The sequence below is a fragment of the Artibeus jamaicensis genome, unplaced genomic scaffold, assembly GCF_021234435.1.
Source record: "Artibeus jamaicensis isolate MK-2021 breed Jamaican fruit bat unplaced genomic scaffold, CSHL_Jam_final scaffold_916, whole genome shotgun sequence".
Taxonomy (NCBI): domain Eukaryota; kingdom Metazoa; phylum Chordata; class Mammalia; order Chiroptera; family Phyllostomidae; genus Artibeus; species Artibeus jamaicensis.
The window spans coordinates 39,525,198-39,540,948 of record NW_026522059.1 but is presented as its reverse complement, the minus strand read 5'-3'; the positions used below and the strand labels follow the sequence as shown (position 1 = coordinate 39,540,948).

The window sequence follows — 15,751 nt, the reverse complement described above, 5'->3', positions numbered from 1 at the left end:
TCACTGTGCGTGCCAGGACAAAAACAGATGGACCAAAAAAGTTTAGATGGATGAATCTGAAAAATTGGATGACCTTTATTATACCCCAAAAGTTATAAAAAAATTAGAATAGCAAAACTTCCATTTGCCAGCAAGATTCTCTCCAATTTATAAATTTCGTATTGTGGATTCAGGCACCGGAGTAAAAGCACACATCATTCTCTGGATGGCCAGATATCATCATCTCCTAGCCATTAGACCACCTCGGCCTCCTTACATGAAAAGTCTAGAAAACTATTCCATTCATACACTACTACCTTCTCACTCCAATAAAAAGAAAGAATGCAAAGGAACTTAACTCATGGTCACATGGCATCCTGAGATACCTGAGGCCAGGCAAGGGCAAAGGATGGGTGCAACTCAGAAAACACAATCCAAATGAAACCAAGAACTGGCTCATTTCTCAGGCAGGCCAGCTAACTTCAGGCTGTTACCTGGTCCTCATTGAAGCTACTCACCTCATATATTCATCCTTGATTGGAACTGATATAAGAAATTGCCAATTTATAAAATGTTATTGGATCAGTACAAATCCAGCACCTATTACAAAATCCATTTAAAGTATCTGCTATATCACTAATGGGTCACAAGCATGGGAACTGTGTACATGTTTTGGGCATAGATATGGTATGGGAAATGTTTACTTTACAGACATTCTGAATAATTCCCAGGCAAGGTATAAAATGCACTGCTGTGAATTATAATATTATTTATAAGTTAAGAATGCTGAGGTAGAGATATCCAAGGATCACCCAAACCCAGCTCTGCTCTGCTTTTGGAATATGGAAGAATTACACTTCCCTACCACCCTTGTTCTTACATGGGGCAATCCAAGTATTCCTAGCCAATGAGCTACGGGAATGTGTTGAAGTGACACATTCTATCTCTATACTTCCTCAGTCATAGTAAATATTGAGTATCATGCTGACTAGTGAAACCATAATATAAATGGAATAAAACTGAGAATAGAGACCCACCAACCCCCAATCCCCACCCCATGAGCAATAATTTTTTGTTTTAATTTTAATCTACTGGGGTTTGGGGGATCTTTGTTACTGCTACCAATGCCTACATTACACACTTTGCCTTTAACATACAGTCTCTAAAGATCTAACTCAAGTCTTATTTCCTAGTTTGACAGGACTTAGAAAAATGAACAGGGCATGTCAGACTCCTAAACAAAATAAGAGGTATATGTGAGGCTTCATACGAAACATAGTAACCACATCATAGGGACCAGAGTCCTCCATGTGCACCAAGATGGGAAGTCTCTGAAGGCATGGGGCACAGTAGAGTTAAAGGTAAGCTACACAGCCAGACATCAAACAGAGGGGGCAATTCCATCCTACGAGAAAATCTGAGCCTTACACCAAGGAACACCCATATGATTGGGCAGTAGAGGGATCTGTGAAATTTGCCCGTGTTTGCTACTGTTTGAAATGGACTCTATCTCCTCTCACTCTGTGCTAGCCTCAAAAGAACCACAGGATATGTGACCAGTAAAGAGCTCTTTTAACCCAAATAATCCTACAGGCCTATTGTTTTTATTTATTTAATTTTATTTATAGTTTTCAAAGTAACTTCCAAACAGCATCTTTAATAACCCCTTTAAACTTTGTGCTGTCACCCTTCCAAAATAATTGTCCCAAACACCAATCACCAACACCACACCATTTCATTCATCCTGTCTTCTACAATAAACAGATACTTGTGCATAAGCAGTAGCATCACAGAATCATGATATATTTAAATTTTAAATGAGCTTTAGAGACTAACATCCCCCCCAAAAAATTGGACAAGAAACAACAGCCAAATTTTTAAAAATATTTTCCCAATCTATGGCTTTAGTCTGTTTTCACCCAACCCCTATTATATCATAAAATGAAATAACGAAGCATCAGAGGTGCCACTGTATATTAACACAAACATCAGAAAAATATCCTACTAATAATTAAATCAGAACATAAGCTGCTGGTATCCCTTAGGTTTTTTACAATAATAGCAAGATGTTATCATTTGCTCCCATTCTTCAGCTTATTAGGAAATTTGGACTATAATTTTGGATCCTGACTTGAAAAAACTAATTAAATGAAAAATGTCATTTTTTCTCCCAACTCACACAACCAGAATTTTGAATAACACACTTTCCTATTGTGCCAAATCAAGAGAGAAAATATTACATTTTTGGTCTTTATTACACTAAAAGGGACTAACAAAAAGTGATTAATGTGTAAATAAATGAGACTTTTTATATTTACTAAGGTTTTACATTTTTACTTTTTCATAAAAAGCAAAGGCACTTAGGATCCTCTTAGTACATCACAAACATAAATTCACTATTTTGATAAAACCCTAAAAGGCTTTAGACTTACCATCACCCCCATTTACAAATAAAGTTCATAAAGGCAATTTTATGTGTAACAAGCTTGTTTCACTCTAGTAAGACAGTGGTAAAACCTGGTCTTGACTCTAAATCACTTTTTTTTCATTCTAATGTGGTACTTTAGCTATTCAGTTAAACATTCCAGTTCCATCCTGCCTTTTTCCTACTTCCAACAAAAAGTGGGGGAAGAAGACAATACACTAGCAAATCCAGACATCAAAAGAAACTGGCAGTAGAGTGATTGAGCAGAAAATTTCTTTTAAAAAGAGAAAAAGAAAACAAAAAAGACAGAGACTGGCAGTGTTCAATTAAATATCAAGTTAAAACATAAACTAAATAATACTTGTCTCGCTCACCCTCATATCATCTATATATCCTTGTATCATTCTTCAAATTCTCAGTGCCCCTTGAAAGAAAAGATGAGGTTGCAGGTTCCATCCCATCTGGGCATGTGCTGGAGGCAACCAATCAATGTTTCTCTCTCACATCAATGTGTCTCTCTGTCTCTCTGTCTTCCTCCCTCCCTCTCTTTCTCTTTAAATATCAATAAACATATCCTCAGGTGATTAAAAAATATCCCAGGCATTAACAAACTGCATTAACTTCCTGTTAGTGGTATTTTTCAGGTAATGAAATATTAATAATAATAACTAATATTTATTGAGTTGACCATGTGCAGGCTCTATTCTCAGTGCAGTAGACATATTAGTTTATTTTATCATCAGAACACCTCTGTGAAGTAGAGATGGTGCACAGCACCCTCAACAAATGAGGAACTGCAAAACACAGAGGTTACTTACGTTGCCCTGTGGCAGTCTGGAATCAGACCATGGCCATTGGCCCAGGAGTCCCACCACACTCCATACCTCCTCTCTTGTTAATCCAGGATTATGCCTAACAAATAACTATTCCATGCAATTCTTCAACTATTTTTTCAAATTACAACACGAAAACCACATGGCAGTAGAACTATACCTAGTTTCACTTTTCCTTAGTGATTCAGAAAATATATCAACACTTTAACAACAAAGTGAAAGTAATAAAATCAGAGGATTGAGAAATCTTAGATGAAATACCTCCACAGAGCCTGGCCAATAGTATGCATTTAATAAATTTATCATTATCTTAATTAGATATTTGCAAGAATAATTTGTAACAGCAGAAAAAGAATCAAGAAGAAAGAAGATGATTCTTCTAATATTGCTTCACAACACATTTATGCCTCCCTTCATATGATAGATTTCTAAAAATTTGGTGTTAATTGTAATTTTTTAAAAGATTTATTTACTTATTTTTAGACAAAGGTGAGGGAGGGAGAATAAGAAGAAGAGAAACATCAATGTGTGGTTGCCTCTTGAGTGCCCCCCACTGGGGACCTGGCCTACAACCTAGGCATGTTTCCCAACTGGGAATCAAACCGGTGACTCTGGTTTGAAGGCTGGAGCTCAATCCACTGAGCCACACCAGCCAGGGTTAATTGCAATTTTTATAAAAGAAGTCATACTTTTCCATTTAAGAATATTTTAATTCAGAGATATGTTATAATCGTCATGTCTAACTAGATTTAAATTAAGCAACTATTAAATCTTTAGCTTTACAGTTTTTCAATGATCAGTCTGTCAAAAGATTTATAATCAGTCAAAAATGCGATTACTCTGGAAATCCAAATATTTATAGAATCTTAAAGTAAATTATTTCATAAAGTGTACAATCATGACAATATTGTAATTTCAATTTCTTATGTCTGATTTTTATAGTAGGAAAAAAAGAAATGCTAATTAATACTCCACTTAACTCTTCAAGCCCCTTTCTATGAAAAGGAAGTCCTTGAGTTTATTTAGACTGTGCCCAGATTACTTCATCAGGATGCAGATACTATAAGAGAAATACACACTTTTAATTTTGTTCTTAGAAGAAACAATATCTTGTTTCTTGAGAAAGGGCATTGTCCAGATATAGAGTGAAGCCTAACTCTAACAAACTACATAGGTCGATATGAGTCTCAACCTATTTCCTAGAAGAGGTAAAAGAACAGCAAAGAAGGGACATAATGAAGTCTAGTCTAAATACAGCAAGAGCGCACCAAGTCTACAAGCTTCTGATTTTTAATTCCCCCACCCCAGGTCTTATAGTGGACAATCTTATCCCTTAGGTGGTTGTACTTTGAGGAATTCCTCTCTAGACTGCAGCCAGCTGAACACAGGGTAGACATTTAATCTATGTTAGATAAGTGACATAGTAAATATATCAAATTAGTAGTGTTTTATTTTTTATTTTTATTAAGGTATAACTTACATACGATAAAATACACAAGCCTGAATTGTGAAGCTTAATGCAATTTTACACAATTTTATACCCATGAAACCACACCCAGATCAAGATACAGGACATTTAGTGATCAGGGACCAAGATGGAGACGTAGGAGGCTCCTGAACTTCCCTCATCCCACAACGCACCAAATGTACAAATACACACAGAGCAATTCCCTCTGAGACCAAAAACAAAACAAAACTAGCTGAGTGACTTGGGCAAATGAAAAAATATCCACATGAAAACAAGTAGGAAAGTCTGAGACACACTCTTACCATAAACCCCACTCTCAGCATAGTGCCAGCAATCAGGAGAGAACCTCCAACTTCCAGCCTCTCTCCTTCAGGAGCTAAGGAATAGACCCCCCAATACCTAAATCTGTAAACCAACTGAGATTTCCAGTCCCAATGGCCCATAGCAAACAAAGACGCAGTTCTTAACAACGGGCAAGTGAGCATTCCCCTCAGATGTGCCCCCAGGGTCCAGTGCAGAGGGAGTACACAAAACACCCATCTTCCAGTCTTTTCACTGGAAGGGATTAACTACTACTTTATAAACTGTTGCCTGAGGGTCTGGCTTCTAATTAGCTTGAAAATAGCGGTTGACTGATGTCATCTTTGGAGCCTGAAAGAACTGGTGGGCAATGTCCTCTGCCTTCCTCTTATAGCTCTCTATAGCAATCACACCAAGTCATCATTGTCTCCCTGGAAGGACCTAGTCCACACATCTAGTGCCTCAACTCTTATGGCTGTCACCTGAAGAATGGGCTTCCACATCATTTTGTTCTAATAGCCAATGGGACAGGCATTCATGAGTCTTGTAGGACTATAGCAAACAAAGAAGCCATTTTTAAACTGGTACAGGAGCACCTATCCATCCCATATCTGTGTACTCAGCTCAGCGCAGAGGGACAGGAAAATATACCCAATTCCAACTTTTCCCTAGAAAGCACTTACCTACAAACTTTTCTTCATACTGCCTGAGCATCCAGTTTCTAATCAGCCTGCAAGAAGGTGCTGACTGTGACCCTCCCCTTTAGAACACTGATGGGTCTTTGTACAACCTAAGCTACTGGAAGCCACTAAAAATAAAGATGGCAATTGGGACATCTCAAAGGTTGAAAGATAACCAGGAGCTCACGCCATGCTGATTAATGAGGTTTATCTCTGACACAAGATCAGCCCATCAAAGACTGGGAGAAGAGGCTATTTTATCCAATGTGTATAAACTAACACAGAGGGGGAAAAAGAAGAAGAAACAAAGGAACATGTTCCAAATAAAACAACAGAATAAATTTCCAGAAACTGATCTTAATGGAACAGAGATAAATGAGTTACACAATAGAATTGAAAATACAGCCTTAGAGATATACATCAAGGACAGGAGACAATGCATGAACAAAGTGAGAATTTCAACAAAGAGGCAACAAGTGTTTAAAAGTACAAAACAAAAATATCTGAACTGAAAAATTCAGTAGAGATGTTCAACAGCAGACTAAATCAAGCAGATGAAAAAATCAGTGAATTTAAGAACAAGGCAATGAAATTCAGTCAGAGGAGCAAAATTAAAAAGAATGAAAAAGGGGCAAGATGGAGTACCTTCAGGTCTCGAAGTGCAGGCTGCAGCAGGTCAGTGGCCACGGTGGCCTCCCAGGCTATCTACGAACGTTCTTCAGGGTAAATGATGTGAAGATTGGTACATTAGTGGGTGAAGACAAATATGGAAACAGATACTATGAAGACAACAAGCAGTTTTTTGGCCATCACCAATGGGTTGTATATACTACCGAAATGAATGACAAATACACGTTCTTGGATGTGGGTGGAAGCATGGGGCCCGTGAATGGCATTGCTGGCTTCACTGCATGACTGATGATCTCCAACAACAAAGACACCTACTGCTTGGAAATTCATTTGGGCAAACCAAAAATTCAACGTGAGTGGCACTCCAGAACAGTCTGTATCTCATTCCACCACTAGGAAGAAGATTCGAGAGTGGGTTCCACCTTCGACATCTTACAAGTAAAGACAATGGAAAACAGTTTAAACATGTATAATATGGAGGTTGTCATGTAATTGTACTTTTACTGCTTACTATTAATTTGATTAAAATTATTAGATTAAAAAAAGAATGAAAAAGACTAAAGATAGCAGTCTTAAGGGATTTATAGGATGTCATCAAATAGACCAATATACATATTATAGAAGTCCCAGAAAGAGAAGAGAAAGAGGAAGAGAGCTTATTCACATAAATAATAACTGAAAACTATTCTAATTAGGAGAAAGCAATTGCAATCCAGATCCAGGAACCCCAGAGAGTACCAAAAAAGATAAATCCAGAGACCCACAACAAGATTTTTTTTTAAAGAATTTTTTTGAATATTTAAAAAATTTATTTATCTTTAGAGAGGAAGGGACAGAGAGAAGGAGAGAAATATCAATGTATGATTGCCCCTCCTGAGTCCCCTGCTGGGAACTGGCCTGCAACCCAGGCATGTGCCCTGACTGGGAATCAAACCGTTATCGTGTGGTTTGCAGGCCCGTGCTCAATCCACCAAGCTACACCAGCCAGGGCCCCACGATATTTTAAAATTAAAATGATCAAAAGAGATCATCTTAAAAGCAACAAGAGAAAAGCAACTTCTTCCTTACAAGGGAACACCCGTAAGATTATCGGTGGGTTTTTCAGCAGAAACCTTACAGGTGAGAAAGGAATGACATATTAAGTGTGAGAAGAAACAACTGCCAACCAAGGTGCTCTCCTGTACACTAGGGAAAGGACACTCTCTTCAATAAATGGTATTCGGAAAACTAGATAGCCACATGCAAAAGAATAAAACTGGACCCATTAGATTTTTTTGGATTTCACATCAAAAGCCAAGGCAACAAGGCCCTGGCTGGTGTAGCTCAGTGGATCGAGCACAGGCTTGAGAACCAAAGTATTTCCAGTTTTGACTCCCAGTCAGGGCACGTGCCTAGGTTGCAGGCCATATCCCCAATATGGGGTGTGCTACAGGCAACCATACATTGATGTTTCACTTTGTATCTTTCTCCCTCCCTTCCCCATCTCTCTAAAACAAATATATAAATAATATCTTTTTTTTTAAAAAAGCCAAGGCAACAAATGCAAAAATAAACTACATCAAGTTAAAAAGCTTCCTCACAGCAAAGGAAACCATCAACAAAATGAAGAGACAACCTATGGAGTGGGAGGAAATATTTGCAAATTATATCCAATAAATGGTTAATGTCCAAAATGCACCAGAAACTCATACTGCTCAAAAAAGGAAGAGAAATGAATTAAACAATGAGCAAAGGACCTGAATAGACATTTTGACAAAGATGACATACAAATGGCCAAAAGATACCTGAAAAGCTCAATATAATTAATCATCGGAGAAATGCAAATTAAAACCACAATAAGATATCCCCTCAAATCTCAGAATGTCTATTATCAAAAACAAAAGAGACAACAAATGCCAGCAAGAAAGTGAAGTAAAAGGGACACTTGTACATTTTTGGCAGGAATGTAGGTTGATATAGCCACTATGGAAAACAATATTAAGTTTCAAAAAAATTAAAAACAGAACTCCCATATGATCTAGCAATTTCATATCTGAGTATATATCCAGAGGAAACAAAGTTACTTTCTTGAATAAATATTCACACTCCCATTTTCATTGCAGCATAATTTACCACATATAATGGATTATTCAGTCCTTAAAATTGAGGCAATCTCGCCACTTGCAACAGCATGGATGAACCTAGAGGGTGTCATGCTAAGTAAAATAAACCAGATAGAGAAAGACAAATACTGTGTGGCATCACTTACATGAGAAATCCAAAATAAAGTTTTTAAAAAGTCAAACTCACAGAAATAGAGAGGTGAACGGTGGCTGCCAGGAACTGGGGGAGGGGGGTGGACAGAATAGAGAGAGGGTGGTAAAAAGGTCACCTCCTGTTATAAGATGAATAAGGTCTGAGGATCTAATGTATAACATGGTGACTCTAGTTGATAATATTGTACTGTATAATTGAAATTTGCTAAGAGAGTAAAATATAAGTGTTCTCACCACACACAGAGGAAAATGTGAGATGATAGATATGTTCATTAACTTGATAGTGAAAATTCTTTCACAATGTAAATTATCATGTTGTATACTTGAAATATATAACAATTTTATTTCTCAGTTATACCTCAGTAAAGCTGGAAAAATAAAGTGCATTCCAATAATACTTTGAAAAGTATTTTAAAATTTATCTAAAGAAACGGCAGAAATGGTATTATCACATTCCACAGTGAGTTAGAGTGACTAGTGGGGAGGTAAAGTGATTAAAGATCAGGAAACCGAGGGGTTGAAGGCACAGGTTTGGGAATCAGAAAGATCTGCCACTTGCTGTATTTGACATTTAGCAACACATACTTGCCTGGCCTGTAGTCCCTTCACCTATCAATGAAAATATTATCATATCTGTAGGTCACCTTCCTGGGATTAGATAAGTTAATGAATGTAAAGACTCACATAATAGGTAAAATCTCAGCAAGTGGCAGGTATCGATACAGAATTAATCATTTTAATGTTCAGCTAATGTGCAGTCAGTTGGGGCCAAAATATCTTTCTTCCTCCTGACTGCTGTATCTTCATGTGATAATGCTTTTGAGGGTAGAATGACAGCATTTTCATTTCTGCCATTTTGACTTAGCTGTTGAAACAAAATGTATTTCACTTGAACTAGTATCGATACCAAATTCCATTTTAAAACCAATCATTAAAAATTCTGGGAACAAACTTATTGTCTTTGATCAAATAAGCTGTGTAATCAGAATGAATGTTCAGCAATGATCAAGCTATTTATTTTTCAGAGCTTCCAGTTTTTTGAAGCCTAAAATGGTTTAGGTCTGTCCACAACCAATTAATATGTTCTTCTAAACAAATCAGAGCTGGAGAACCAAATTAATAGCTTTCAAGAGTGATGTATCAGTGCTGCTTCTACAGAATGCTTTGCAGCCCTTTTCACCCAATTTAATGGATAAGTTCTAAATATCAGAATGCCTCAATATGGCTTGAGTTCTTTCAGAGGCTAAAAAATATCCATGTACATGAAGTGTAACTTAGTAGAAAAATTAAACTACTATATATGAAATTCTACATTCAAACTTTTTATCTTAACCCCAAAACTACAATCAACTTCCACTCATTAAAATACCCAGACTTAATTCAGTTAGAAAAGATGTTTTGTGTATATGGGTAAGAGCTGAGACAAATGCACACCAGATCCCTCTACAGCATCACATATCTGATAGATAGTGTTCCAGGACTGCAGACCACTCAGATGTAATTATTTCACCCGGGTCTTCAGTTTGAGGCCACTGATCAGCCTCTCTGCACACTCAGTTGAACAGCACCCTACAGCCCAAAGCCTTAGACACACTCTAACCAAAGTAAATCATATGGACTTACTAGTACTTTCTCCAATTCCCCTCTGTGAGGTAATATCAAACATATGTAATGGCCTTTGCCCTGGGATCCTGTCAGAGAGCTTCTGAAACCGTAATAATCTCCTGAGTCATAAAGGCACTGGGAGCATTCCTGGCTCTAGTATTTGATCTTTTACACCGTCCCTGACAGATGGCTCCTAAAACCCTTGTAAATCCCTAAGGGCACTAGGAGTTTCTTTTGTTCCAATGCGGCAACTCTGGATGACTCTGGGATGGGGGCTGGACACCAGAAAGATCAAGTCAGGATTAGAAGCTTGGACTTTTCAGTCCCACCCCACTTCTCTGGAGAGGAGAGAGGGGCTGGAAATGGAGTTAATGGATTCTGGCTCCATGAGGAAGCCTCCATAAAAATCCCCTGAAGTAGGGGCTTTGGAGAGCTCCCAGGCTGGGACACATCCTTTTGCCAGAAGAGGGAGACACCCCAACTTCATGGGGACAGAAGCCCCTGGGTTTGGCCCCTCCCAAACCTTGCCCTGTGTATCTCTTCATCTGTAAACCATCACATCCTTTAATAAACTGGAAAATATAGTACTTCCCTGAGTTATATGAGCTGTTCTAGCAAATAACTGAATCCATGGAGGTAGAAGGGTACAGGAAACTTACATTTGTAGCCAAGTCAGACTGAAAGCAGGGGTAACCTGGGGACCTACTACTTACGACTGGCATCTGGAGTGGGGTCAGTGTCATGGGACTGAACCCTTGACCTACAGGATCTGACACTCTCTCTAGGTAGATAGTATAAGAATTGAGTTAGATTAAAGGACAGCCACCTAGTGACACAGAGTTGCTTGGTGTAACAGAATAAGTAAGCCACACATTTGGTGACCAGAAGTGTCAGAATTGAAGTGTTCTGTGCAAAAGTAAAGCAAAAAGACACAGGAGAAATGTAAGTTTTTCCAACTTACCCATACTCACTACATCATGAACTTAAAGTAGTTTGGTGGGAATGGGCAAGGAAAATTGCCTTTTTGTCCCCCAAAACTATCTCCAATATTTATTTTAACCTGATTTTATGGATTAAAGTCCAAACAAGAAGCCTACCCAGAAATGCCTTAGGTTTATATGCAAAACTGCTGGAAGTGAAAATAGATACTACTGCCAGTCAATGAAAAAATCCTAAACAGGCCCATGGATAGTGACATCATTCAAGGGTGCTTCTTGCTCTTGAATTAGGGAGATTCCAAGTGGTGCCTTTCTCTGGTATATTCACCTGGGTGAAAAGACTAGAAGGAAACTTCTATAGTTTTACTTCAGTAGAACTTAAGGGTGTCTTTGTCTTAAAAAGAGAGAAAGAAGAGAGAAATGGGATATTGTTATTACTATCACTATTATTATTACACCAGAACCAAGACTTTGGCAACAGAGGCCAAGTTCAGCTGCTAATTGTTATTGATATAAAGAGAGAAGTAAGGACTTAATGTCGATAAATGGAAAACCAACAGAGTGGAAAGATGCCAATAGATTGACAAGAAGAAAAGAGGTGAAGAGGAGAATCTTTCGTGGCTGAGGACTTGAACCAAGACTTAGGAAGGCTAAGAGAACATGACAAAGGAGAATGATGGGTCAGGTGATAAACATGAGATTGCCAGGCTAACTCCTGCCCAGTACTGGGGGCTGAGCTTGGCCAATGAAGTCAGAAAAGCTATGAGGGTGAGTAATATCTGAAGCATAGTCCTCACAAGGTGGTAACAGCAAGAGCAACATCCTAAATCAAAGTTCCCCTATAGCTCGATGACCTAGACACTTCACTTCTCTAGGGCAACATTCAAGGGATGAACGAGCTGAGCAAAAGAGTCTGAATTGATAGAGTATAAGCAGCATCAATTAAAGTAGCACACACACACCATAAAATATCTCATGATATCCAGAAAAACAGAGTAAGCTTAATCCAGGAAGTACCTTAGAGTTCTAGAAATCTAAGGCTATATTATAATGTTTTAAACACTCTTAGGAGGTATAAGGATGATATATATTTAAATATAGTAACAATGACAATAACCATTCAACAGTTTAGGAAGTAGGTATTGGAATGATACCAATCTCAGCGAGCATCCAGCACTGACCTTGGAAAAGTTTAGACTACCTGTTCCTCAATTTTATTGTCTGTAAAATGAAAATGATAATAACTACTTGTATCCTTGGATTGTTCCAAAGTTCATCTTGCATAAAATGTTTCCCTGAGCACTTCGCTTAGTACCCGAGAGTACTAACAACACCCAGCCAGTGGACACTTTTGTGGTGATGATGATAATACATTTTAATACAACTCTGTTGTTCAGAGAGTTCAAATCGCCTGCTTTGTTAGTGACCTCAACCTACCTAGAAATCAGGTACATAATCAGCAAAAACCGGAGCCTCACTCTCATAGAATCAGAATTTATTCACTTAAAATGCACTACATCACACTGGGCCTGAGGAAGTTCTGGTATATAATAAGTAATACAATAAAACAGTATTACTTAGTAATCTTACAGTATTAACATTGTCACAGAGAAATTGAGATAACAAGAAGTAAAGTAACAGATCTCCCCTTAAATAACTATAAAGACAATGGCAAAAGGAAAAAGTGTTCTAATAAGTTCTATTATTAATTGAATATATCCATGGTTCTTTTTTAAAAAATTTCATTTATTTATTTTTAGAGAGAGAGGAAGGTAAGAAAAAAGAGAGGAAAACAGCAATGTGTGGTTGCTACTCACCCACCCACTACTGAGAACCTGGCCCACAACCCAGGCATGTGCCCTGACTGGGAATAGAACCAGCAACCCCCTGATTCTCAGGCCAGCACTCAATCCATGAGCCACACCAGCAAGGGCTCCATGGTTCTTTATATTATTTTATTTAATCATCACAACAACACAATGAGGAATATGCCTTTTTTTTTTTTTTTACAAATGAGTAAACCAAGGTTTAGAAGAGTTATAAGTAGCTTGCTCATGATTACTCAGTGAGCAAGAGGAAGAGCTGGAACCCGAACACAGACTCATCTGCCTCAGAAGCCTGCTTTTCTTCCCCTGTGGCTTATGGTTGTCCCAGCAGGTACCAAGCCAGTTACTAAAACTGAGATTGGTATGCCAGTAAAACTATATTGATGCAAACTTGACTATCTCTTTTTATAAAAAGAAACAAACAATGCAAAACACAAGCATGAAATCATTTCACCTAGAACCAAATATAGATTCAAAAACCAAGTACTTTTAAGATATACCAGGCACCTATAAAAAAGGTACATAAAAACATTTATTTCTTTTGGAAACAAAATAGAAGCCATACAAATCAAGCAGATTAATATAAAATATGAGATTTTACCCACCACTGGGATACTTGTATAAACACTGCTCATCTTAAAATTTGGGGGGAAAAAATTGGGAACAATATGTGGGAAACAAGGGTAGTTTAATGATTCAATCATGATAATATGTTCAATCATGTCAAACCAGGTATGTATAAATATCAGGTTTTATATAAGCATATATATGAATAATCTTGTATTTGTTTGTAGGACTTATTGAATCTATAACTCTACAAGCATATTTATATATATTCTTTTTATTAAATTTTCCCCTTGCCACTACAGATAGAACATTAATTTTCTGAAAATTAAACTGCTTCGTTGACTTATCCTTTCCTCCTTCCTCTGCCTCTCCCCACGTATTTACTTTAGCTGTGTGGACAGTTTGGCCACAACCATAGAATGACAATGAGAAAACCACACAGTATTATGACCAAGCCTTCCCTTACAACAAACCCGTAAGAAAAATGCCAGTTCACTCCTAAAGATCCAGCCCATTAGTCTCTTCAAAGAAAACTTGGCCTCATAACCAAAGTCACCACAAGAACCGTGCATTCAGTGACCGTGTATTTATTGAGTGACCACTGTGTGCTTGGCACTAGACTAGATTCTGAGGACACAGTGCCCACCTATTAGAAGATCAGAGGCTTGTTAGTAAAAACATATGTAAACCAACAATTACAGAAACATTTGATAGGGACTGTAATTGTAGCATGCACACAATGCAGTGACTATGGAAGTATATTCATCCTGGAATACTAAGGACACACTTATTCTTTTGTTTTAGCATGTGTCTCATATAAATTATTTCCTGACAGAAAGTACAGATTATAAGGGGTCATTTGGAGATATAGCAAAAACTCTTTTCAATTTTACTTAATCCATAGGATACACTGAGACAATATTTTCCAGTATTGCATCCTCATGAACCTTTATTTATCAAGTCCTCATCAGCTACAAGCTGAAGACTGACATTCCTGAGCCTTATAACTTTTAATCTCTTCTTTTAAGCTTTGGTTTGCAAACAAACATGGACTCTGTCATCCACCTTCCAGTTTGGGGTGAAGGTCATCACCTGGTCATTTGTATTGCTGTGCTCTCAATATAATAGAGACATATGGCTAATGTGTCCTTAATTGTGTTATTTCGTTGTGCTCGGCTGCTATCATGTCTCCTGAATTTTCTTCAGCCAATTACTGTCGAGTGCATTTAATTTCTTCTATTTCATGTTACCCCATTGCCAATATTCTCATCCCCATAGAGCCAATATTCTGGTGGAGAAATACTGGGTTTTCATTTCACACTGATACAGAAAGTCACTGTGTGACGCTTTCCTGAAAGTGAAGCGATTCTTTTCTGGAAGGCCTAGACAGCCGTGGTGAGAGCTGGTTTCTTTCAGCCTTGCAGTGTATGTCCACATTCTTCATGCGGTATGTCATCATTCCCATGTTCCATCTGACTGTGTGTAACATGGAGAGTGTCACAGTAGTCTGGGAGAATAGGTTGAATTACTCTAGATTCAACAACACATGGCAGAGCCCACAGACTGCCATTGACTCACCCTCCAGTCAATAAAAAAACACAGCTGAGATCCTAGTAGAAACATCTGACTGAAGGCATAAATGAAAGATCTAACAATGCTATAGTCCTGTGAAAAGAAATGTTTTCCCCCAAATACACCAACTTACCATAGTTTTAATGCAATTGAAATACTTTATATAGAAATTTTTAAATATTGTGACTATACTTAGAGTTCAGGATGCTTTTCTGATTGCTTACATTATAGTTTCTTGGTTTTATTGATTTTTTTTTACCATAGAAACTGAGTAGGCTACTCCCTCAAATTTCTTTTTATCCCTTTAACTTTTTAAGTGCATTGTTTCCCCAATTTTCAAGAGTTGGTGTTTCAAGATGGAATTTAAAATTTACATCACTTAAGTTAGATTACATCTCCATTTTTAGTGCATATCCTAAATCCACTAAGAGTGAAACATTTTTTAAAACTCAGTGTAACAGCTAAGTCCAGAGCATGATTTTTATAATTTTAGTTATTTAGGGAAAACATTAAGTTTTTTTTAAAGCAGCACAGCATTTCATCATGAAATTTGCAGTGCATGGATACCAAATTTCTCCACAAAGATTTTTCAAAGGTATGTAGGCATCAAATTTCTCCACAAAGATTTTAAAGAGGAAACTAGAAGTGGACTTAGAATGCTGGGTGGCAGCTG

General features: G+C 37.6%; 1 pseudogene; it reads left to right on the top strand.

Moving 5' to 3' along the window:
• Positions 1-6,321: 6,321 nt before the first annotated feature.
• Positions 6,322-6,757, top strand: LOC119051936 (NADH dehydrogenase [ubiquinone] 1 alpha subcomplex subunit 12-like; annotated as a pseudogene).
• Positions 6,758-15,751: the final 8,994 nt, after the last annotated feature.